This window comes from Podarcis tiliguerta (genome assembly GCF_965153285.1).
Source record: "Podarcis tiliguerta genome assembly, chromosome: 10".
NCBI classification, from domain to species: domain Eukaryota; kingdom Metazoa; phylum Chordata; class Lepidosauria; order Squamata; family Lacertidae; genus Podarcis; species Podarcis tiliguerta.
The window spans coordinates 42489082-42515925 of NC_139543.1; the positions used below are offsets into that span (position 1 = coordinate 42489082).

A 26844-nucleotide genomic window follows, 5' to 3' on the forward strand; every position below is an offset into this window, starting at 1 on the left:
CCAATAGCTTCTGCTTGTAAGTAAAAACAAACAAACAAAGAATTTTCATCCAAGGGAAACAAAACTCTATCGTATTTCCTGAGATGATGTGACTAGCATGTGCATCATTCCTAAATATGCATGGTTACAACTGACCATTTCGTATGTTTTCTGGAAATCTGTTGTGTTTTCCTTTATTAACTGCATGGGCTAGCATAATTTAAAATCTATCCTTAAACTTGACTTTGATACCAATCTGTCCTGCACTTCCCAAAAGACAAGCAGAAACATAAAACATTCACGCCATTATTTGTACTACAAATTGAATACGTACAAATGTTATAAGGCTTTGCTTTAAAAGCACAAGCTGTTATAGGGCAGTGATGGATTCAACATGATCCACTGCTTCTAATTGTCTTGACTGGACCAAAAATGCCAGAAGATTTTTCCTCTAACAATTAAAACAAAAGGATGTGTATGCATTCCCCATATCCTGAGTTGCTTGTTAGTGCTGCAGGAGTGAAGGGGGTGTCACTGGATATTTTCCCAAACTTATTGCTTCCCTAGTAACAAGTCGTGTGCTCTCCATCCCTCCTCCACCTTATTGCCAAGGGTCAAAAAACAAGAGTTTGTGCCAACTCCTGTCTAAGAAGGATTGTACTTCACAATACAACTTCTAACAAGTACTGCCATGCATGCGCATGGCAGGTTGAGTATGCAGGTTGAGCATGCACATTGTGCAGGTTGCGTATGTGCAACCAACCCAGGGCAGCTTGCATCAGATATGCAATGGCTTCCACAAATCAGTGCTGCTGCAGAGAGTCGTGAGGACTCCTGCTATAAAGTAAACGGAAAGGGAAATGAAGAAAAGCTTGCAAGAAAGTAAAATCTCACAGTTCAGCATGGACCGAAGTGCTGTTATTTCCTCATCAATGAACTCCTGATCATGAAGACAGCCAATGGTTTCAACATCCCTCTGCCTGGTCTCTTGAGTCCACGATCATCCCAGGGAGCAAGCAAGCAGCTCAGACAGCAGATTCCCCTGAACTTCACTGTTCCAGTGACTGAAGAAGCCTCTGCTCACATTCACAGCCTGCTAGCAGGTGGAGCCGTTTGCCTGGGCTGCGGCCAGCTCACTCGGTCTCACTGAGCAGAGGCGGATTAGCCGGCAGCCGCTTTCCTCTTTATAGAGGCGATAAAGAAATGAAGCAATCCGGACAAAGGCACGAGAGGGGAACTGTGCCGCTCAGGTTGCTGACAGAGTTTTTCCCCGGCTGCTAGATGGGCAGGTTGAGTCTGCTGCGAGTGCGGAGGTGAAATGCCAAGGACAGGCAGCTCTGGATATGGGAGAGGAGTGGGGTGGGAAGGCAGAAGCCGGGGGGGCAGATTTGGACAGCTGAGGCAGGCCGCATACGTGCCTTATTATTTCAGATTAATGAATCCAGTCTAAGGGATCACTGCCCTCGTCCCCTACTCACAAGTCATAGGGATTCGAATTACTGCCATCCCCATGTATAACATGAAATCAAATTCTGTTAATATTTTCTGCTACTATTTAGCCACCTCTCAAACGGGGGAGATTGTGTTTTAACTAATCGGCGTTAGTCCTTAAGGCGCTAGAGGGTATTTTGTTGCTTTTAATCAGCATTAAATGTGTATAAGAGGGAGAGGGGAGTGGTAAGTGTGCACAGAAGGGTGGCGCGCACGAGTGTGTGTGTGAGAGAGAGAGAGAGAGAGAGAGAGAGAACAGTACTGAGGAAGCGGTTTGGGAAGGCGAGGCGTGTGCGCTGCTACCGCCTTGCGATCCCCTTGAGGTATGGCAGTCGGTGGCGCAGCATGCGCTGCAGGGAGCGGACTCTGGGCAGGCCCTGAAGGAGGCGGGAAAGGTCAGGTGTGGAAGGAAACGAGTTCTGATTAATCGCCCTCACCTTCTTCTGAAGGATTTGCGGGCGCCTCAGCAGCGTGTAATAAATGTTAAGGTACTGTCGGCAGGTAAGGCACGGCTATACTCGATACAGGAAAAAGAAACGAGGAGTTGGTGGACCTGACGAAGTGGAAACGCGCGCGCGGAAGACAATAGCGTGAGGGGACGAAACCCAAGAGCGGGATGGGGAAGAAGCCCCTCGGGGAGACGCTGGTCGTCGCCACAGGAAGGCCTGGCACTGCGCACGTGCCCAGCCGCAACAGCGCTGCTCGGAGGCGCCGTTGCCCTACTGCGGCTGACACGCGCCTGCGCGCGCGCTCTCCCGCTAGGCACGTGCCTCCAGCGGCAACAGGCGGGGCGAGCAGAGGTGCGCAGAGCGCGCGCAGGCTCGGCCCGGGGCTCGTGGCGGTTCGCGAACGCCTGCTTGCTGGCCGGGCCTGGACGAAAGGGGTTGGGCGAGGCCAGGTTTGCCAGGACAGACATGTATAGCCTTGGGGTAGACGGGGAACCACGGCAAAGAGGCCTCGCTTGGTCCGCCTCGTCTGGGAAAGGAAAAGCGAGACTCCTGGGCCAGAGGGAAGCCGTGCGTGGCCGCCAGCCCGCAGAAGGCGCCCGCTGTGTGGCTTTGGGGGTCTCTTCGGGGTATTTATACGCGTGCGCTGCCTCCAAGGAGTACCCAGCTGCAATCCTATATGCACAATTGCCCGGGAGTAAGTTCTACTGAACTCGGTGGCCCACACTTCGGAGCAGGCGCGTTGAGGAAAGCACGCACTGCAGTGGCCAAGGCTGGCTCATTAGGATGCGAATAAGTTTCACACGGAGCCCATCAGCTACAGAACCATGTATGTAAGATGGGGCATGGAATGCAGGTCATCGTACCCGACAAGTTGTGTGTGTGTGTGTATGTGAATATAAGCTCTACATGTTAACAACATTTCCCCTAGATGCTGGTTATCTCTGTCAGAAAATGTTGATATGTGAAGTGGACCTTACAACTCCATAGCTAAATGAGAATTTTTGATACACAATAGTTCCCAGTGTGTATATATTGATATTAGTTGTGGGGAGTAGAGTCCCCTAAAAGTCCCGGGTACCAACAATTTCATAAGTTAGTAAATGTAGATTACTAAATGCTTGAAGTCTTCACCCAGGTGTGAGACAGCAGTGTAGAAATGCAGGCTGAATCAGTTTCCTAGCCAGGAATTACCTGGGGAGAAGAACCATAATGCAGTAAAAGGAAGGCAATGGGTGACTGACACAGTTACCCTATGCTGAAGCAGAAGAGTATGAGCCCCTCCTCCCGTGAGGGGATGGAGCACAGATAAAATGGCCAAGTTTAGGATTTCAGTGTTTGATGATGTAAGCTTGGGGGGGGGGGAGTTCCAAGTGCACAGTGATGGTAGACTGAAGGGGAAATTGTAGTCTTTTTAAAAAAAAAAATAATAAGAGGCCTTTTAAAATTTGAAAAGCCAGGCAGGAGGAGAACTTTGAGCGCTGGCAGAGGCAAGCTGGAAGAGATACACAGAGGTGGTGCTTTGGGTGCCTTTTAATCCAATGCGGTGCTCCTGCAGGAAGCAAGCCCCTCCTGAGGTGTGAATGCTGGAAACTCCTTCAGTAGTAGACTCAGGTGTAAATAAACCATATTTCATAAATACACTACAGCCTCCGTTGTGCCTCCTTTCCGAAGGAAACACAAAGCCCGGTTAAGTGCCAGGACCCCTGAAATCTTGTGCACCGCTCAGGAAAGACTGGGTTGGCCGGTAAAAATATATACACACTCTGACTGCATGTACATAAACTAAAATGTATGTGTGTCAGCATCACATATTTTAATTTGAACATTATTTTAATGGTTCTTTCTTTCATTATGGGAAAATATGGAGGTAATTAATGTGATTTTTAGCGTTGCAGTTAAAAGGTCTTCCAGGGAAGCAGATGCAACAATAGTCACCATTTTTCTATTTTTCTTTTAATTTCTGTGCACTTTTTAGATTTGTGCTATCTATGTGTGGTTTTTTGTGTGATACTGTTTATGATATGCATTGCTGTACTAATCCTGCAGCACAGAACTCTCTGCATGTTCACATGCAAATAAATCCTAGAGTCCAATAGGGATTGCTACCAAGCGTGCAGAGGATTGCAGCCCTGATTTCTAAAATGAGAGCTGCTACAGCTCAAATTTCCCTGAAAGACACATCCATTTGGAGTAGGATTTATCTCTACTCCAGGTTACATGGGGCTTCTGTCTGAAGACCACTTCACGGATGGGATTTTTCTGATATAGAAATAATCTGCATCTACTGAAAAAAAATGTGTAGACCCAAAGAATTCACAAGTATCTATTTTTCAGTTTTTGGAAGCTGCTTGCAACATGTCGAAACACGGCAAACTAAACAAGTAGTTTATACAGTATGTATAAATGGGTGCCAGAGATTGTGTGGTTGTTACTACATTGAGATCTCTGCATAGAAAAAATGTCCTGTAACAACTTCCAGTAATCACTGTAAAAATGCTGCAGATTCAAAGGCAATTACGTCACATATTTCAAACCTGGCCTTGGATTTAATAGCTATTATATTTACATATGGTCACTTCGGGAATTAATCATCTTCACCTATGACTGCATGGATCAGTGTATATTTCTTTTTGTGTCTTCTTCTGTCAGTATGCAAGAGGGGATTCATGATAATGTTGCATGATGTGTATTCCATATTTTCATCTACCTATCATGGTTGGTGTGTTCTTTATCTATGTGGTGAATATGTCCCAGGAATAATGTGTGTGTATACATCTGAATGTATGTGTATCACATTGTGTTTGTTTATTCTACATAACATCTGAAGTTTATGCCTATCAATATGTGTATGCTTGTATCTCTCACTGTGAATGAACAGGTAATTATGCTGTCATTTTTAATGCAGTCACAGCTAACTATAGGGTCACACCTCCCACCTTGACCTTCCACAGATATCTGCCACTCCTTTGCCATTGCTTTACCATTCACTTCCTAATCTGCCTGCCCATTTTCTGTCACCAGTCAGACTTTGTACAAGTTAGTTCGTAATTTTACTGCAGTCCTAACCCCATCTGTTTTCTCTAACATGTTGCAATGGCATCCAACTTGGGCTGCTTTAACAGGGAAGTAGACAAATTCATGGAGGATTAGGCTATCAGTGGCTATCAGTCCCAATAATGGCATTCATAGTTCAGGTATCAGCCTCTGTATGCGTGTGAATGCAAACTTTGGGGGATCATGAGTGGGACAGTGAAGTTGCAGTAATGTCCTGCTTGTGGGATTAGCATAGGCACCTGATTGGCCACTGTGGGAATACACTTTTGGACAAGCTGGGACTTTAGTCTGATTCAGCAGAGCTCTTACGTTTTGAAGCCTCTTTGAAGTTCACCAACCCACATACCAAATTAACAGCAGGCATCTAATGAATTGGAATGGGAAGAGAACAAAGGTCCAGATTATTAACCAGATTATTCCAGATCCAAGGATAGAAGTGGCTTTGTATGCTTTTCCCACATAGCCAAGTTGCCCAAGCTATTCAGGAACCATACTGTGATTTGAGAGGCCTACATTTTGTTCGATGTATTCTGTTGTTGGTTGATTGTACTACTTGTGCACTGATTCAAGCAAGAGAAGTAGCAAATAGTGGTGGCATGAAGTAGAATAGATTAAAGAGGTGGCTGAAAATACATTTAATCAATGTTTGAAGAAAACTGAAGTCAAACTGTGCGCCTGAGTACAGAAGACCTGGAGCTGCTGCTCCCCTTCCCTTGCTTTCATCCATCCCTATGTTTGGACTGCTTTGGAACTGGAGAATTTAGAGGCTAATGGCATTTTCACAAATGAGGCTCTGGATACCTTTCAATCGGATTCCTTCCAATGCATCATTTGTGAGCATTATTAAAGCAAAGCAGAAGAGAATCCTAGTGAGTGACATTAGCTCTCATGATGCACAATTTGCATTTCAGCCTTCCTATCCTATTTGCCTGAATAGGTGATTGCTACTGATGGAGATAGAAAGCAGGAAAGGCCAGTTTTAAAACTGTGTGTCCATTCCAGTTTGTGAAGATGTGGGGAAAGGTGCATTAAGTGTCCTATGACCACTGGCAACCTGCATTCTAATCACATATAGGGATATTTTCACACGTGAAGCTTAAATAAGTTTGCATTGAATCTAAAACTCAGACCTTGGTAAGAATGTGCATCCAGTTTCCTTTCTGCGTTCTAAACTTCTCACGCCACATTCACTTCCTATGACACAAATAATAGGAGAGAGCTCCAAACTATATTTTAAGCGCCTCATCGAAACGTCTACATTCGTGCATTGGAATGAGGAGCGAAACGCAACCGAGAATCACTGGAGAACCGAAGGAGCAGCTCAGGTGCATCGAGGAAAGTTCTCCGCAAGGCAAGCGCATCGCTCGAGGCCACCCATCCGCCGCCCGGCGCGGCGGCCACTGCGCGGGATCTCCGCAGCGCTGCCCAGCCCCGCCTGCCTGCCTGCCCCATGCGCGGCCTGCGTGCCCTCGAGCAAAAGACGAAAAGCGTCCGATCCTTCCCGGGGCGTGCTGCGCTCTCATGTCCGCGCCCCGCGCTCCGCAGCGATCCTAAGGAAGGGATCTCTCCGGAGTCGAGGTGCCCTCGGCGAAGGGGGCGTGGGAAAGACAAGCCGGCGCTTCTACGATCCCGCCAAGCGCTCGGCAGTCCGCTCCGTCCCGCCAGCCTCGAACGCTTCTTGGCGGGAAAGCCCGAAGGGCGGGACGAGGGCACGGGTCCAACCCCGGTCCCCTGGCGCCGAAGCAGTGCCGCAAGGCAGGGGAGGAGGGAAGGAGGCGCCCGACAGCAGCAGCAGCACAAGCAGCAGCCCCGCGAGCAGCGCGCACACCTGCCCGAGCGGAGGGAGGGAGCCCCGCCCTTTCCGAGGCAGCTAGCCACGCCCCCTCTGCCCCGGCGGCACGCGGGCCCCGCCCCTCGCGCACACGCCCGCCCGCGCTCTCTCCCCGCGCAGGTAAACTTTAGACTCCCACTCGCGGCGGCGAGGGGGACGCAGGCCGATGTCACCGAGATCCTGAGCTATTTATAGACGTGCCAGGCAAACGTGGCGGGAGGGGGATCCTCCCTCGCCCCCGCCCCTCCCTCCCTCGCCCCCAAGGGTCGGGCGCGGAGCCGGGGACGGGAGAAGAGCGCCGGAGGAGCCGCGCTCCGTCTCCTGGCCCCGCCGCCCGTCTGCCCAACGCTCCCGGGGGACCGAGGAGGAGGAAGGAGCCTCCGCTCCCCTCGGGGGCGCCAAGAGTCGCGGCAGCCTCCGCCGCGCGCCTCACCCCGCGCGGTCCTTCGCCACCCGTCTCGCCCACAGGCAGCCCGAGGGGGTGTGGTAGGCGCGGACGGAGCCAGGCCACCGGGCCCAGCGCCGTCCCTTGCTGCACGCTGCCGGCTTCGCCGTTGGCGGCAGCCGTGATTCCCCGCCTCTCCCCCCCCCCCCCCGCCTCGGAATGCGAGCAGCCTCTCGCGGCTGCGGGGAACGTGGGCAGCGCGGGGAGGTCGGCGGGGGGCCGCGGGCAGGGAGCCCGAGGGAGCCCCTCTGGGAGGCGAGCCAGAGGGGCCTGGAAGTTCACTCCTTTCCACCCCCGCTCCGAAGGTGGCCATAGAAAAAGCCCCTCTGAGCCGCTGGGGTGGGGTGGAAGGAGGCATAGGGGCCCGAGGAAGCGGGGTCCCAGGACCGGTCCCGAGGGGCAACCGAAGCGGAGGAGAGGGCAGCCCCCTCGGCTGGATGGCGACTCAAATGAACGCCCTGGCTGGCGTTTCTCCTCAGGCAGCAACAGCAGCGCCTCGCCATCCACACCCACTCGCGAGAGAGCCCGTCCTCCTTTGTCTTGCCACCATCTTACGGAAAACGAGCACGTCCAATTTCTCTCGTGCCTACACTGGGGGGATGTGTGTCGCGTAGGCACCGCCGAGCAGCCAGAGAGCCATTTTGCATCTAGCGAGGAGCAGTTCGCTCGCGAACGCGTGTGTGAAGTGGGTGGGTGGGGGAAGAGAAAGAGAGAGAGGCTGCATGGCTCGATCAGAGAGGAGGGGTGGAAGAAGACGGAGACCTCGGGGATGAAAACCACCAGCCAGAAATGCAAACCCGAAGCAGCTTCAAATAAATAAATAAGACCATCCAAGCATGCAGTGGGTTTTTGCAGCCTATCTCCTGGCGGGCTTGGACGTGGAGCAGCCCTCCTGCACCTGCCCACTCCCTGGGCCGCCTGCTCCTGCCCCTTCTCTTGAGGGCAAGCCCCCTGGCGGCCAGTGGCCAGCAGCCCATCCCGGGAGAAGCCGCCTCGCTGCATCAGGCCTCCCCCCGCGCTCCGGGGCCTGCTGCCGCTGCTGCCACCGCTGCCTGCCACGCTCCAGCCAGACTGAATGCACCATCTTGCCAGCCCACTACCATGTTGCACACTTCGATTGGCCGCCGGGGGAGGGCGAGGAGGCGGCTGCCCCAGCGGCTCGCCAAGGCCAGGGGACTCGGGCATGCAGGGGGAGAGGCAAGTCCATCTTGATCCTGTCCTAGACACCTGCCTCCTGCCCCACCCCCCCTCCACCCCCTTTGCAAGCGCCAGAGGAGCCGCGACACCGTCGTGACAGGCGGGAAGCTGCGGGGGGGGGTGGCGGCTGCTTGCCTCCTTTTGCTCCATCTCATCTGAGGAGCCAAGCGAAGGAGGAATCAACATGTCTGCACTGCTCCCCATCTTAAAATTGTACCTGCTCTCCGAACAGCATGGCTGGCTCTTTTGTGAGCTTGAGCTACTGCTGCTGGGCGGGTGGTTCGTGCCATTCGTACAAATGAGCCCCTAAACATGAGTTGCTACTTTTCCACGGCAGATTTTCTCTCCCCCACCCCCACCCCCGCCACCCCCTCTTCACCTTTCCTGCAAAGAAAGAGAGAGGCGAAGTCCTTTCCCCCCCTCCTACCTTGGTTTGTAGAAGCAGAACCTCTAGGCGGACAGATTAAGGGAGTGAGCATGTTGGGAGTATCCAGTCTCCTCTTCTTGCTTGCATATCCACATAAGAAGAATGAGGTTTGGGGAGCAAATGGGGAGGGGGCGATGCAATATGTTTCTAATTGGAGGGGGAGAAAAATCTTTTTCTTGCAAGAAGGCTCGGCTTTGGCAATCTTTGTGTCTTGAAGCGGTGCAAATGTAAAACGAGGTTGAGAGAGGGAGGGAGAGAGAGATCGGCTTCGAAGATGAATCAGACCGTGTGGAGAGGAGGGTCATAAAATGCAGGATCCATAGAGATCATTAAAAAAAACACACCAAATCGTGATGGTTCTTCTAAGGATGCAGATAATACAATAGAATATATAAATATATATTCCTGTGAGCCCTAGTAGAAGGGGCTGGCTCTGGCTGTCGCGGATGTCGGTGCTGGTCCTCTGAGAAGCATGATTATTCCCCAGGCGTCCCCTCCTGAAAAGGAAAAAAGGGGGAGAGGGTCGGTATTGAGCTGGCTGCGAGAAAGACCGAATCGCTCCCGTAGCGAGGCACTAGCACGTTTCCAAGAATGGCAAGGAAAACGCATTTCCCCACATCAGCCCCCACTAAAGGAATGGCCAACAGCTGGCACGGCTCTATAAATATTTCAGAGATGCTCTAGCTGTGCCGTTGCTGGGACGGGCACCGAGGCGAACTGGAGAAACGGGCGAGCGAGAAACCACCGAGAGAAGGAACCCCGTAACGCGCGCACACACACACACACGTACACACGAGCGCGTGCGCACGACAGCCAGCCCCCCACTCGCGAGGAGCATTTCGCTGGCGAGCAAGTGCCGTTCCCAACCCCATCTGCATTGCTGCTGACATGTCGGCGGTCGCTTCCCCACCCCCCACCCCTCCTCCTCAACCCACCGCCACCCCCAACCCCCGGGAATGAATGGAGGAATGAATGAATGGGAGGCGGGCGGGCGGGCGGGGGTCTCCGGGCTGAGCAGCGAGGCTGCATTTGGCTGCTCTGGGAAGGTGGCGGGGAGATGCACACGCGCCGCTGGCGGGCACGCGGGGCTGCTGCCCAGCGCCCATCACCTGCAACGTGTGTCTACGGGAGCAATGGCAGCAGCAGCAGCAGCAGCTTCATCTCCGGCAGCCCCTTCCCCGCCGTCCATCGGTTACCTGTTAGCTAGGCGTTGTTGCATGCAGGGGAGGCGGATCGAGACACGGGCTGCTTAGGGCACGGTCTTCCCAATCCCAGCTGAAAAGGCAACGAGCCATCGTGCGCTAGAGGAGAAGAGCCCATTACGTACCGGCAAGAGCCTCTTCCCACGAGCAACAACTGGCAAGTCCGCGGGAGAGCTGCCTGGGCTGGGGTGGGTGTGTGGTTTTCTTTTTCCTTCCCCCCACTCACTCCCCCTTTCTCTCTCTCTCTCTCCTCCTTTTGGGGAGGGGGGCAGAGGGCCAGTGCAGATGGACCACGCTCGGGTCCGCGCAGCTCACACGCGGGGTCTTCTCGGAACGGGCGAGCGATCGCGGCTCAGCGCAATCCGGAAGAGATGCCCGCGCGCATCGTCCTCCTCTGCAATCATAAATAACAGGAAAAATTAATCCCACGGAATTCCTCGGAGGTGTTGCTGGTGGTGAAAGGAAAGGAAGGTGAAAACCATGGCGAGAGAGAGAGAGAGAAGAGAGGAGGAGGTGGGGTGGGAGGAACCAAGGAGCCACGTCTCACGTAAGGTGCACTCTCTGGGGCGCAAGGCAAAATGCTCCTGGGGACCCAAGGGGGGAGCTGGGGCGGTGGGCCGGGGAGGGTCACTCTCCCAGGCGCCCGCCTACGAAGTCTCCAGCATTCACACGCATCCACGCAATGAATCTGGTTCTGTACAAGTGTGTGCGCGTGTGTGTGTGTGCGCGCGCGCGCGCGTTCAGCCTCGAAATGGAGGCGGAGGAGGCATTTCTTCTTCTGGGCCTGGCTTCCTCGCCTCGCTTGCTGAGCCACTGGCTGAGACAGCTGCCAACGTCACGTAGCCCGAGGGCAGAAGCGCCGGCTTCGCCCAGCCTCTCAGCGCCTCCTACTGGCGACAGCGGAGAACCGCGAGCGGCGCCAGCGAGCGGGATTGGGGGGCAATCGGTGACCTCAGCCAGGCTGGGCCTCCGCTCGCCATCCCGGAGAAAACTTCCCTTCTAGAGAGCTTCTCAGGTTGTTGGCGAGGAAAGAGCCTCACTGAGGTTTTCCTTCTTGTCTTCCTTCCCCGTGGAGCTTCCCTAGCGCCGATCCCGAGATCGGTGAAGAAAGGCGGGCGGTGGGGAGGCCAGCAGGAGACCCAGGCGGCTATTCTAAAATTAAGGGCGGCACATTCATGGCCACCCTCAAAATTAAGTAGCCAAGTGGTGGGGAATAAAGCTGAAAAGACTCAGGCCCCTTCCCCACACGGAGGTTCAACTCTCCCCAAATGAAACATAGCAGTAGCATTTAGGCAAAAGAGCTCTGGATCTGAGCATCCTCACACCTGTGGAAAACTTCTTCCCACACCTCTGGATTGTATTATTACCATTATTTATTAACTTTGTATACCACCCTTCATCTGCAGGTCTCAAGGCGGTTCACGCAATAAAACAAGATAAAAACAAGAAATCCATGTAGACCATATTAGTTAAACAAAAGTAACTGCCATCCCTTCATAGTCTGTAGGGCTGCACACTCAAAATCACTGACTATATAGGAATTCCACCTTCATCCATAATATGCACTTCAAAGGTGCAGAAAGTTCACCTGCCAACCAGTCTCTAATCAGCATAACTGGGTGCCTGTGACTATGGGATGGGTTCACACAGGCCCCTGAGATTTCCAGTACACACAAACACACACACCTCAGTGCTACACACTCTTTTCAGTAGATTTAGACACACCGAGCTCTGTACAGGATTGAGCCCCCCAAGATCGCAAGTGCTTCCCCCACATATAGAACATGTTTTGTGACCCAAGGTCTACACACGGGTATCATCCATATGCTCACCTTCTTTCTTTCTTTCTTTCTTTCTTTCTTGTACCACCCCTCATCCAAAGACCACAGGGCAGTTAACAACATAAAAATACAAAATGGTAACACAAAATATATAACAAAATGAAAACAAACCAATAACCCCCACACCCACAAACACATTTAAAAGGCCATAGAATGTTTAATATGCCAAAGTTCTGGTGACAGAGAAACCTTTTCACTTGGTGCCTGTTCCACCGTGTCACATGTTACACCGGCGCAATCACACGTGTCAGGCACTTCGCATTTGTGTGCGCATGAAGTCAGAGGCCAAAAGCCATCAGTTATGAAGGAGGGGTGGGTGGCCAAAAGGGTCAACTTCCAATTGGAGAGGATCTCGAATGGTTCACTCAGTTTGCAAATTAATAGAAAACTATTTAGCACCAGACCAGGACTCCACATGAGTTAGGCAAGGCAACAAAGCAGCACCTTCCTTGTCCTGGCAGACAAAAGCTTTTTTAAGAGGGCAAGGTTCTTAGTCTTGATTCTGGTTTTGCTCATTTCATTTTTCAAGATCTCTGTTATGGCAATATTTTTTCTTCCAGAAACTAAGAAGGTGATGGGACATTTCCAAGGAATCCTGCTACAAGGAACAGACAGACACCAGGAGTGGCAACTCAGCCCCACAACTGTGGGTGTCTGGGGCCGTGGGTGCCATGCAGAGTGCATGGCCCTGGCAATGAAATTTGTGGGTGCCTGGCCCCTTCATGGAGAATTTAATTTTTTCAAAAAAAAATTATTGATTTCCCAAAAATTTTAAAACAAACACAAATCTTATCTATACCTAATCTTCATAACATTATTAGGTGACTTCCTCTAATCCCCCTGGCTGAATTTCAGTGTATATCATTGTAACAGTTTTCCAAAACTAAATTTCTCATAAAATTAACTTAATCAGTTAACATCATTCTTTCTTTTCATTTTGACTTTAAACATTTTATTCTCTAACATCACCTATTTAAATCCTAAGCCTATCTGGTATTTGCAAGTATTCCCAGTTAAGTTATCTTAGCATATTTAACTAAATAGTCTTTAAATTTCATCCATTCCCTCTGGTACTCCTCCTCCTTCTGGTCGCGGACTCTTCCAGTCAGGTCGGCTAGCTCTGAAAAGTCCATCATCTTCATCTGCCATTCCTCCACTGTTGGAACTTCTTGTGTTTTCCAATTCTTAGCTAACAAAATTCTAGCTGCAGTTGTGGCATACAAAAACAATCTTACATCTTTCTTCGGCAATTCCAAACCTATTATTCCAAGAAGAAAGGCCTCTGGTTTCTTAATAAATGTATATTTCAACATTTTTTTTCAATTCATTATAAATCTTCTCCCAGAAGTCTTTCACCTTGGGGCAGGTCCATCACATATGATAAAAGGTACCTTCTTTTTCTTTACATTTCCAGCATAGATTATCACTATTATGATATATCTTTGCTAATTTTACAGGAGTTAAGTACCATCTACAGTGGTGCCTCGGGTTACATACGCTTCAGGTTACATACGCTTCAGGTTACAGACTCCACTAACCCAGAAATAGTATCTCAGGTTAAGAACTTTGCTTCAGGATGAGAACAGAAATCACGTGGCGGGAGCACAGCAGCAGCGGGAGGCCCCATTAGCTAAAGTGGTGCTTCAGGTTAAGAACAGTTTCAGGTTAAGAACAGACCTCCAGAACAAATTAAGTACGTAACCAGAGGTACCACTGTATACATCATTTTCATAATATTTTCCTTTAACACCATACATGCAGTGAACTTGACCCCTTTTCTCCACAACCTTTCACAATCTTCAAACATTATGTTATGACCCACATCTCTTGCCCAATCTATCATCCACAGATTTAACTCTTTCATCCTTTGTATGCCACTCCAACAATAAATTATACATTTTAGGCAAGTTTTTAACTTTAGAGTCCAACAACTCCGTTTCCAGCTCAGTTTTTTCCTTCATGGGGAATTTTGTGGGTGCTCGGGCACCCAGGGCCCCAGGGAATTGGCACCTATGACAGACATTGACTCAGGATGTAGCCTAAAATGGGGAACATGCTGCAGGGGTAGTTCTTTGTGTTTTAAAGAAATAATTAAATAACCTTCAGTCACTATTTTCAAAAGCAGATTGTCAGCAGGGTCAATTGACACAGCAGACACTGTTGTCACTTGGTCATCACACATCCCCCTAGAAAGCATCTGTAACATGTGCAGAGGAGGTCCCATCACTGTAAACAAGATGGAGACATTAAGCAGAAAGCTAGAACTAATCATAGCTCCCAATGTGTCCCACTTTACTTACCAACATGCAGCTCTCCTTCAAACATTATGATGTTCACTGAAAGATGAATAAGTGGAATGGGCTGGCAAACTCATGACAAGAGGTATGAGACAGGCCCAATAGGCAAGGCGGCGAGGAAGCACTCTTTAACAGGCTAGTGGTGGGGCTGCAACTCCTACTTTTCAAGCCTGGGCTTTTGCCATAACAAGGAAGAAGCTGTTGGGGTAGAAGAACTCTTAATTATAATGTGTTGGGGGTTGGGGTTGTTGTTGTTTTTTGAATACATACTACATCCCTGCAGTACCATGGCAGAACAGGCTTACAATATATGTGTCCAGCAGTTTAGGACATTATTTTAAAACAAAGCTCTTTTGCACTGTGTGCAGTGACATGTCTTAATTTACACCTGCGATCACCGCAATGGCATATTTATTAGGCAGCAAGGTCTGTAATTATTGACTGTCACCACTACTCCACACCTGGAGCTCCTGTCTTCTGAGTGCCACACTGAACCACAGCTACACTTTTGCTTTCTCAAGGAGGGTAAAGCAATCTGGACTTCTTTTTTCCAACATTTCCATTGCCTATATATATATTTATTGTGTGGTTATTTATTTCTTTATTTTCATGTGTTCAAAAGTATGAGGTGCACATTATGATCCTCATTGCATGCTGTTGGCCCTACATAACTGTCTGATTACCTAACCTGAGTCAGTACATAAAGATTTTGATTTTCCTAACTGCTTTAAGTTTATTTATGAGTGTATGAGAGAGAGAGAGAGAGCTATTATATAAAATAAATTGCAGAAAGACATTTTGATTGTTACCTTTCCAAAGGCAGGAGCCATTATAGCTATGCAAGGGGTTTGAATTCATATCAGAAGGACCAATGTGTATGTAAGTATAATAGGAAAATGGTTAAAGGAAATTATGTGGGTTATGGCACTGGGGTGGGGGTGTTATTAAATAAATTAACAACTAACTGCTCCACTGCCACAATTATGAAAGTAGACCACTGAGTTAGTGCTATTAGCATGAGTAAGGCTTGCGGGCTTTGACCACAGGAAAATTTAGGATGAAAAGGAAAATGAGATTAAGAGGATATATATAATAATAAATGGCATAGAAAGACCAGTAGGCTGCAAGAAAAGGTTTGTGGTGAAATTTAAAGGAAAATAGATATAACAAAACCTCAGTCGTGCAACCTATAATTTATGCATGAAATTAACTGACAAAAAAAAGAATGATTAGAAAAATACTAAGATTTTTCAAAAAGGGTTGAGAAAGTATAAATGAGACTCATACAGAACAGGGTAGGCAGAATAAAGGTAGTTTGGAGAATACTGCTGCTGTTTTAAAGCTTGATCACTTTTATGATTGTTGGGCATTTTTCTATAGTATGATTATAGTGCACAGTGGTTGTGGTTGTTTTTTAATGCTGGTGCATATTCATCTGACAATTAGCCACTTTCAGAGATACTTCAAACTTGCTGAATTAGACAAACGATTAGCTCACTCTTCAGTTACAATTAATTAGCTTTTGCCCTCTGTGGGAATAGTGTTAGAAAAGTGCAGCCCACACAACTTTACAGACACTTGCCAGGAACGGCATTGTGGGCTTGACTTTTTGTTTACTAAAGAACAACTGGAAGGATTTGGATCCGAACCATGGTTTGGAGGAAGACTCTGCTTCAGCTGTTGCACTCCCTGTCTAGTTTAGGGTTGCCATATGTCCAGAATTTCCCGGACATAGCCGGAATCATGCAGTTGGAAGCAGTGTCTGGGCAGAAATTGCTGAAATGTCTGGGGAAATCCGGATGTATGGCAACTGAAGTTGGAAGTCTCAATTTTTAAGGCGGATCTCCTTTAAAATAGCTCAAAAACTTCATTTTTGAAAAGAAAGAAGAAAAGCTTAACAACACTTGTGTCTGGATTTTCACTTTTTGAAAGATGGCAACCCTAATCTAGATTCTCACCACACAACTGCTGTTTACTAAACAAAAACCCAGTACACAAGTAGAAAAATACCATCTATTTGGGCCATCACTCCTGAACTGCTAGGAGAATTACCAGACTGCAGAAACAACTACTCTACCTGAAATCGATGGCCTTTTAAACTGTGGGGGTGTTGTTTTTGTTTGTTAGAACGCTATATATTTTCGTGGTTTTTATATTGTTAAACCCCCCTGTGATCTTCAAATGAAGGGTGGTATAGAATTTTAATAAATAAATTAAACAGCATTTGCAAAAATTGTGAGTTCAAAGTTCCAGCTCTCTGCCCCACCCCATCCACACCATACATTTAAAGCACACAACTTTTCCCAAATAATCCTGGGAACTGTAGTTTGTTAAGGGTACTGTGGTTTGAAGCTCTGTGAGGGGTAAACTACAGTTCCCAGAATTATTTGCAGGAAGCCATGAGATTTTTAATGTATGGTATGTGCCTAGGACTTGCTGATCGTAAGGTCGGCGGTTCGAATCCCCGCGGTGGGGTGAGCTCCAGTCGTTCGGTCCCAACTCCTGCCCACCTAGCAGTTTGAAAGCACCCCTAAGTGCAAGTAGATAAATAGGTACCGCTCTGGCGGGAAGGTGAACGGCGTTTCCATGTGCAGCACTGGTGCTGGCTCGCCAGTTGCAGCTTCGTCACCCTGGCCACGTGACCCGGAAGTGTCTTCGGACGGCGCCGGCTCCCAGCCTCTTGAGCGAGATGAGCGCGCAACCCTAGAGTCGGTCACGACTGGCCGTACAGGCAGGGGGTATGTATGAAGGCTGAGTTTCTGCTTTAGGGGCAGTATGCTAATGAGGAAAGGCTTGGGGATTTTGGCCATGTACCCCCCACTTGTTTGTTTCATTGTTTCATATGAAATACTGCATTTTATGTGCTCTCCCCCCACCCAACTGACCTCAATCTGAATTAAGAGACCAACTTGGCTGTGTTTTAAGCTGGTAATGGGTGTAGCCAGGATTTTTGTAAGAGGGGCAGGACTTGGGGGGGGGGCAGAACTGACGTGACTGGTCAGTTAGTTAAGTATTCCTATTGTTTTACTTATTCCGAGGGGGGGCTGCGCCTCCGTCCCCACCTTGGCTACACATGTGTGCACACCACCTGAGCTATGAAGAGATTCTGGATGAATGGCGGAGAGCAGAGATAAGGGGAGATAATGGGAAAATGAAACAGGTTGTGAGGAGGGTTGAACATTATGAAGGAGGGAGCAGGGAACCACAGAATTGGAGGGACCTTGTAGGTCATCTAGACTTCCTTCTTGAAGCAGGAAATCTAGAGCTGAAGTAACTGGTTACAGATCTCTCACTGAAAACAGATCACTGCACATATTCTTGTTCCTGAGAAGTTAAGATCTTTCCAAAGCTTTCTGTATTCATCTGCTGTCTTTGCCATTCGGCCTCAGGCAACTTTTCATAGAAAAACAGTTTGGTACCTCCTGCCCTTGTTGAAATTACAGAGCAGCCACCGCCCCCAAGTGAAAATATCGGATGAAAAACAGTCCAGTAAGCCATCTTTCTAAAACGTTAAACTTATGCATTGGTGCCATTATAGACAGGATGATGTAAGTAAAGGCCAGAATTTAATTTGCTCGGTATAAGAAAATGATAGGTTCCAAATTATCCCAATAAATAATACACCCTTTTTGCTCACCATGAAGTATTCCTCTCTAACTTAGACGTCATAGAGGCAATGAATTCCATTGTCATAAAGGAACACCATCTTGTACCCTGTATATCAGATCACCGAGTCCCACTCTGTTATCCACCTATCAAACAAAGTATGACAATGACACAATTCTTGTAAATCTGAAACATACGAGTATTCCACAGTCAGAGAAACAGAGATCAAGACTGCTAAAGTGAGTAGGAATTCCAGGAGGCCTATATGCATATGGGGTTTCAGAGGACAGAGCACTTTCAGTGCTTCCTAATAGTTAAGCTTGCAATCCAAACTTCAGGTGGTGAACTATGGGGTTTGATGGGGCAGTGGGGCCGCCGTCACCACATTCATGGCTGTGGTGGAAAGTGAGGGAGCAGGGAAATTGGCACAACAACTAGGGGTATTCATGGGCTGCTGCCATCGGGGATTCCACTGGTGGCACTTTTGTGGGTAGAGCAGCGAGCTCCATACTGGTAGAGTGATGCTGGTGTCACTCCACAGGCAGAGGTCAGCAGAGATCTGCAGTGCTGGGTGGAACAACACCTAGGTCCACCCAAATGACCTATTTGCCCCGCCACCCCAGTGTACAGGAGGGCTGGATTGTAGTGTAAAGAGTGGGCATTAACAAGAACATCTAAAAACAAATGACCCAACATTGTTGTGAAAATCATTAAATTCCCATCTTTCTTTCTTTCTTTCTTTCTTTCTTTCTTTCTTTCTTTTTTTGCTGTTGAATGGGATCTAGTGCATCCTATATAATCCCACAAAGACTCACCAAGCTACAACAAAACGCAGAAGATCTCATTGTCATGCAGTGAAATCGGCATCCTAAGCATGGCAAGTGTAGTTCATCCATCATGTTACACAGGCAGCTGCAGTCCTATTAAGCTACTACTAAATGTTAGGTGTGCCAGTTGCACCAGTATGACCTATGAAAACTGGAATGTCTTTAGTATTTTGTTTTCTATCCCAGCTTTAGGTCCAGCAGGATCCCCACAGCAGCTTGTATAGATTAAAGAAAAAATGCACTACAAGAACACTGTAACAGCTTCTACTGCCTCTAGCACATATGCCAATCGATGCAGGAGTGTTTCTAGGTACTTAAAGGACTCAGGACACAAGGGCTATGATGCACATTTGCATGTCCTGATTTTGAGGGATACACACCTCAAGGAAAAATAAATGGCCGGGTCTCATCAGCACTGTGCTTTGCAATGTACCCAGAACCCTGTAGGCAAAGTAATAAAGTGGGAAGGGGCCTTGATTCGGTGATAGCAGTGCCCACCTTTTCCCCAAGACTGCAGGACTTTTTACGGTCCAAGGGCAGGGCAGGAGGAGGAAGAAGACACAGCACTTGGTCCTCCTAGGAACTGCTGAGTGTCAGCAGTTGGATCTTCTGTTGCCTAGCTAGGCACCCTTCACTCTCTTTCCTCTTTAATACAGTTATAGCCAGGGTCCCAGAGTCTCTTAATGAATATTAAGTAATAAATGGTAAGTAAAGGTAAAGGAGACCCCTGACCGTTAAGTTCAATCACGAACAACTCTGGGGTTGCAGTGCTCATCTCGCTTTACTGGCTGAGGGAGCCAGCATTTGTCTGTAGACAGCTTCCAGGTCATGTGGCCAGCATGACTAAGCCGCTTCTGGCAAACCAGAGCAGTGCACAGAAACACCGTTTACCTTCCCGCCAGAGTGGTACCTATTTATCTACTTGCACTTTGATGTGCTTTCGAATTGCTAGGTTGGAAGGAGCAGGGGCCGAACAACGGGAGCTCGCCCCGTCACGGAGATTCGAATCACTGACCTGATCAGGAAGCCGTAGGCTCTGTGGTTAAGACCACAGTGCTACCCACATCCCTTCAATAAATGGTAGTATTTACATAACATTTAGGATATTGCAGGGGAAAAGACAGGCTGCAGCAGTTCCCCTGAACTGTGCCAAACATGGAAATTCCAGGTTTTAGCTAAGCTTATTAAACTAGTTTCTAACAATACATTGCATCCCACACCCACCCTGGCCCTCTCCCTTCACTTAAAAGCTATGCAACAGCTTCATGCGGCACTTCTATGCTGCATTTAGAAAAGGTAGCTGTTCCATAGGCAGTACATAGGCACAGCAATTGCTGGCCTACACCCTAAATCTTGAACTGCTGACAGAGCAGTTGATAGGGTTAGTTCAATAGAGTCTACTTCCTATAACATGTTTTCTATGACAACCGAAAAATAATGGCACGGTGTTAGTAAATAGGGAACAAACGCTGTCATTTAACTACCTAGAGTGAATGAATTGCAGCAAGTTAAACATAGCAATGTAAGAGTTGCCATAGTGAATCAGACTTGTGATCCATCTTAAGAAATGTCCTGGCTAACAAGAGGCATTCATTTTTCATTTTAAAAAATGAATGGAAACTCTTGAGCAGGTTGATACAGATAATCTTTCTAGAGTGCTAGATCTCATTCCAAGCTATAATATTAAGAATTGGCTTAATCCCTGCCCATATGAATTTCTGCTTTGTTTAAAAAAATTCAGCACTAGGTAGCATTCTGTGTTTTTGTGTGTGTGTGATCTGAATAAGCTATACAGTTATGATGTTAAAAAGGGCATGAGACCAACCTCTGGCCACACACCAACTGCCCCACAGAGCTTATGATAATAATATTCTGTAGCTGGTAATAGTATTTGGTGGAATAGCCTCCTAAGAGAGGTCAGATCAGCTCCCTCTTATCCACTGACAGGCTAAGACCTTCCTATTCAGAGAGGCCTTTGAAAACTAAGGTATGGTGCTGATCACTGGGCTGCTGTCAGGGCAAACTGTATTTTAATTGCTGGTTATAAATGTGTTCTGATATATTTTAATTATTGTTTTTAACTGGTTTGTTTTTATAACTTTGTATTTTATAAAGTTTTTTTAACTGCAAGCAACCTTCAATCCCAACTTAGAAGAAAGGTGGTATATAAATACATTATTTTGATGATGATGGTGATGATGATGCAAACCCTACCATAATAATAATAATTTAATTAAGTAAATTAAAATCCAATCTACTTAGCCAGGGTTATGTTTTTTTCCCACCTAGACCACAGGAAAGGCTTCTCCAGTCCAGTGGTGACCAAAATATTTTTTAATACAACTCCCATCATCTATGATAACTGCTGGCTGGAGCTGATGGGAGTTGTGGTCCAAAATATATGAAGGCCACAAATTGGGGGAGGCTGTCTTGGTGAGGAAATGGCAGAGGGAGAACTCCATTTGTGACCAAAAGGTCTAGCTTGAAGTCACCAAATGGTTTTACCCAGCAGAAAGCAAGGCTTTTTTTTACTTCTACCCCTGCAAAAACCTAGAGTGCCTGGAATATGAAGCCCCTGGACCAATTTATAACAATTTGACAGGTTTCTTTCCTATGGGCGCTTTTCTCATGTCTATAATTTTTAGACCAATTGCCCACAAAATATTGGGAAGAGTAAATTATTCCTTTTGCAGCCCACCAAAACTGTAAGAGCTACTATTGAGTAAAAACCCACAGCAATTATCCTTCTTAAATCTGGCAGGATTCATGCCCTCAGAATAAATGATTTTGCCTGCAAATTTCATCTAATGCCACACATAATTTTAAGTTATAGACAATTCCTTTTTTAAAAAAATCAAACTTTAAACTGAAGGGCTAGTATGCCTGCAAATTTCATCCACTTCAGTCAAAGGGGGGGGGGGAGTTACACAGCTGTTCACCATCATCACCATAATGAATGGGAGAAAATGAAGCAGACTTGGACGGACTCCAGCCTAAACAAGCAGCCTACAAAGCACCTTGGATCAAGGTGGGCTGTTTCCCAAGCATTGGATCAGTGTCTCAACTGAATCTTATGGTCAGTGCACTATATAGATTATGAACACTGAGGAATCCTGAAGCTCATATTGAAACAGGGACATTTTCACAGATTTCTTGCTTTTTTTTTTTTAAAGGAATAGGGAAACATGCAGAAAGCATTTTTGTTTTCCTTTTTATGTTATGGGCTTAGGTCAGACGTGGCCAATTGTACTCAACAACTTCCTGTGAAACTATCTCAGGTTGGAGGTTATGCTTTAATAGTTTTGAAGTCGTCTGTTTCATATGCCGCCGCCACCAAGTTTTCAGTCATATTTAATCTGACAGTTCAGGTGGTTTTTCTCTCTCCGTCATGATTCACTACACTGAATACTTGTTTCATTCATATGTTCATTTCCAATAAACACATAATGATTTTTGCTTGGAGGTGTTTGGCAAAGCCACAGGAGGTTTAGCTTTGCTGATCTAGGAAAGGCTGCAAGAGTTAATTCAATTCAGTGACTCTCAATGTAAAGGTTCTCAGTCTGTGAATGAAACTCATTCCAAATAAGAAGTTGGTGTGGCATATGCAGCTTTTTGTTTGAAAACATTTGCTATGAGCAAGGGGATGTGAGGAGCCCAGCTATTCAATGTCTTTGAGGGTAGGAGCTAAATTCATAGTTTCATAGTTCTGCATTTGGAGAGGAATTTAGACTATTCCTCACATTTGTGTCTCACACTTCATACAAAGAGTTCAAGGATTTACATTTTATCCTCACTTTAGCTGCATGAGGGATGGGTCATAGAGTTTACTGTATGTTTTTTTAGGGGGGTTAGCCCTTATTTGACTGTTGATGTATTTTATGTGACTTCTTTTTTCATTTTTATATCTTATGTAAACTAAAGATTTATTTTTGTACTAAGTGGTATACACATTTTATAAATGAAGAGGGCTGAAAGTATAAGATCCTGGCACCAACTGGAATCAGAATTGGATGGAGCACCTGAGTTATGGCATAATGTAGGAAAGCAGCCTAAAGCAATGCAGGAGAGTCATTCTAGGAGCAGAGTTGATCTCATAGCCAGAGCCAAGTAGTCCATCAAAAATGTTGGCTGGGACAGGTATATAGAGGAGGACCAAGTAGGTAAATGGACAATGAAGCTGAGAAGTTGAAAACAAAGCTGCCAAGGAGCTGAACCTGAGGTCTGACTTGTAGGCTTGGTCAAGGAGGAACTAACATGTTGTTAAGAGATGGTGAATCACTCCTAGAACCTGAGAGGACAATAGTGGTCCTTCTTTTCCACTATATAGCTTTAAGTGACTCATCACAAGCAACACCAGTACACAAACCAGGAGGCTCCAGTTACAAATCCAAAAAGATTTAACAGGAGGTTAGATGGAGTGAAAGTGAGATTCATGCCTGAATGGGGATCTGAAACCACGTCTTCCATGTCCAACACTCTATATCCATGATATGCAAATTTTAAAGGAGATTATGAAGTTCACATGTTCAAATTCCCTCAAACAATTTTGTCAGGAATACTTTAGTTAGAGTTAGAAGTACAGTCTTAAGGAAAGAAGTTTGCCTAGAATGCCTTTCTGAAACTAGAATTGTAAATAATATTTAAATTCTGTAATACAGATAAGATTCCAACTGTTGTATTTCATACCACAGAGCCACCAGGAATAAGAAGAATTTATTATTTCTATGTTGCATTTAAAAAATGCCTTGAGTTCTACAATGAAGGCTTCATCAGAGCATTGAAAACTAAATCAAAATTCCAGCAAGGAAGGAAGGATTTAAGTTTAGGCTTAAGCTTTGAAGTTGTTCCCAAGAAACAAATTATTATTGGATGGGAACCAACAAAGCAATTATCTAGTTTGCTGCTCATGCTACTGAGGGCTGCTGCCTGCACCCAGAGGGATCTGACACAAAGGCCCTTACCTAACCAGGCTTGTATAAAGGAACAAAATATTACTTACCATTATTCTAAACACTTCAGTTTCCTGGCTATATGCCACCAGTGCAGGGAAAGGGGAATTTCTGTGACTATGATGCTGACTGCTGCTGAGATTATATACCAAAAACACTTTATCAAAATGATTGGGTTGCTATGGAAGTAGGCAAACTTATCTGATAATTTCATATTAAAGTTTTGCTTTTGAACGATGCAAGATCAATTTATTCAGAAAGCCAAGAGCTAATCACTGCAGAAGGCTCACAACTCCTGTTTTGACAGTGAAATCAGAATTTCTGAGGTATATTTTTAAGGTTACCATATGTCTCTGCTTTCCCAAGATGCTTCCAATTTTCATATTGTCCCCCATTCTTCTGAAACATCTAAAATGTCTCTTTTTCATCTAATTATTTAAAACATCTAAGGTTTTAAATTTCTTTGGCTTTTTCTTCTTCAGCTGGTTCAAGGCCCTTTTAGATTAACAAAAGCTACTAAGGAAGAACCTGAAAACAAGGGGACATGAGGCCCTGCTCAAGAGAGTCCAACTGAGGGGACCCACGGGTGTCAAAGCCACATTTATATTTACACTTCTTAGTGGCCATGCCCTCTTCAAGTAGCTCAGCACCTAATTTGCTTCTTTCTTCTCTTCTGTAAGCCAATTCAGAGATTTTGACAGACATTCCCCAGAAGCAGGTGTAAATTTGAGTCTTTTTTTATTTTCTCAGGAGCCAAACAGGAGTAACAATGATTCCTCTTGTACCATCCTATGTGGTGTATTTATTTCTTCAGCACCAACTGACACCCTCAACTGTCCTCCCGTGCTTCCTACTCAAAGTGAATTCTTTGGTTGCCCCTGGCAACTCCCACAGCACAGACCTGGCTAGTAGTAGAATTTTAAATCTTAAGGGTGAATTTGGTTAACTAAATCAAAGAAATACCTTTGCTCCTCAGAACTCTGAGAAGTGGCATCCCTCAGGCTGTGAGGCTGGCAGCTGAAGAAGCATTGGGGAGACAGGGGGACTTATTTATACAACAGCACCTCCAATGGCTGACTCAGATAAGATCATATAGTTAGGTAGTTCAACTCAGCTGCTAAATCGTCACCAGCTTTTATATTCAGTTCTCTGGCTGTGTTGAGATTACATGGCTGCTGGTAGCTCAAAAGCCATTACCTTTTTCATATAAAAGAACAAACATCTTGGCCTAATGAAACGGAGAGGTATATAGTTTAAAGTAGCTGTGGAAGGGATCTGACACTGACTTATTGTGGTGAGGGGGTGCTAAGAACAGCTTCATGAAGACAATATTCATTGGCCCTGAGGAAGTGTTTACACCTAAATTTTCAAAACGGTAGCCATTTACTTCCACATTCATCCTTCTTTACAGTATGAAGAAGCCAAGGAGAAAATGGACATAGTTAAATAGTGAATAGCAGGTCCTGTTTTGGGGGTGGGTTTACAAAACCTGGGAATTAAAGCTTTGAGTATAACACAGAGATGTTGCATACAGCTAGCATGCCCTGACTTGGCCATCATAGGTTCACTGCAGAATGTTTCCCAAGGATAGGACAGAAGCCCATCAAGAGCCAGAGCCCTTGTTTGCTCTAGGAACCAAGAGCCCCAGTGACAAGCACAATGCCATGTCATTTATCTGGTAACATACATTGGAGAAGGCACTTGCCCTCTTCAATGAACTGACAATGAGGCAGGAACAGGTATTTCAAGAAAACAGCATGGACACTTATGTTATCTCTTTACAGGAGTTGGTAAAATATTTTTAATTCATTTACTGAGCTGAACTCACGATGGTTATTTGCAAGGCTGTAGCCAGTGAATGGATGCCCTCATACAAATGAGGTACTACTACACCCTAGCCAGTGATGTTCCCCACCCCACCTCCACCCCCACCCCTGGGCTTTTAATGTATAATCTGATGGCTTTGATTTAAAAAATGAAATCTTGTTTTTTAGATCTGAAAAAGTGTGTGTGTTGTTTTTTAAGTGAACACCCAACCGCCCACCCAAAAAGATGCAATCTCCAAATTTTGCTTACCTGACCCATCCAGCTTTCTCTTCCCAGACTGAAATTTAAATATTCTGTTTTCTTCTTATTTGCATTCACAAAGCTGTACAGACACAAAGTCTAGTGTTCAGTCATTGGCAATGCCGTGTCACTATTCAACAGATACCCATGAAACTAACTTCCATATTTCATTTCCTATTATACTTGACATGCTGGCAACAAGAGAAAATAATATTTTTTCCAGTAGCAAATTATTCCACATTGAGTACTGGGAAAATGTGATATACTAACAAAGGAGTGATACTTGTCTGGATTATCCTTGACAAATTAATAACTGTTACACAATAAATGTGTAGCAGAAACACAATCTGAAGAGGCCCGTAATTATAGCATCACAGAATTCTATGTGGCTGCACATTGACTTCAGATAAATACGAGTTTTCAGATAAAGGGGGGATCATCTTCTGTAAATAAGATCCTTCTCCTAAGTAATTAACTAAAACCATAACCAATTCCTGCAGTCCTTCTCCCTATGGCAACCTTCCAGTGCTGACTTGAGCTGGTAGGAGTTGCTGTGGAATATATATGGAAGGCAGCAGATTACAGAAAGCTGTTCAGTAGAATATTCTAACTATGTTGGACAGTTCCAGCTCCAATGAAACATTAAATATATTTGTTGCTTTCATCTGGCTGGAGGGATGTTGCATTCTCTTTGCTCCAAGAACCATTTCCTCTCTAGATAGCATGGATAATTATACCTGCTTCCACCCACAGTTTAACTAAAGTGGCATTTCTTAAACAGTTTATACAGAACAAAATTATTCAAAGGTACTTGGCATTCAGTAGTTCTCATTTTTCTTCAATACTAAGAATCTTGCAAAGGGCTATGGGGGGGCAATTATTTTCAAAAGGCTATTTTGTGAACCTGGAAAACATAAGAGGGAGGATTTTTCTTCAGGCAACCTGATTCCCAATCAGTTGTTTGTCTGCAAGTAATGGAAATTTCACATTAAAATGTGGGTGATATCAGAGATGGCTCAAGACATTTGAGTGCCTGAGGCGAAAAAACTAAATTCCCCACCCCCATGGTGGTAATGGTGGTAAAACAATAAACTAATTGACAATTTGTTGTCCTTAAATAGTACCCCAAAAGTTGCTGCCTGAGGCAGTTCTTCAAGTGGAGCTATGATAAAAACCAGAACA

General features: G+C 46.2%; 1 protein-coding gene across 14 annotated transcripts in view; it reads right to left on the minus strand.

Moving 5' to 3' along the window:
- GRIN2B (glutamate ionotropic receptor NMDA type subunit 2B) overlaps positions 1-26844 on the minus strand; it is a 282448-nt gene that overhangs the window by 245184 nt on the left and 10420 nt on the right. For 3 of the 14 annotated variants that reach the window (XM_083400271.1, XM_083400263.1, XM_083400277.1), the window contains exons 3-7: positions 25672-25744; positions 23646-23730; positions 17851-17965; positions 14217-14411; positions 8874-9370 (exon numbers count right to left, since the gene is read on the minus strand). The gene's annotated coding sequence lies outside the window, so the exon portion shown is untranslated. The other 11 variants (XM_083400273.1, XM_083400270.1, XM_083400272.1 and 8 more) reach the window with 8 other exon arrangements.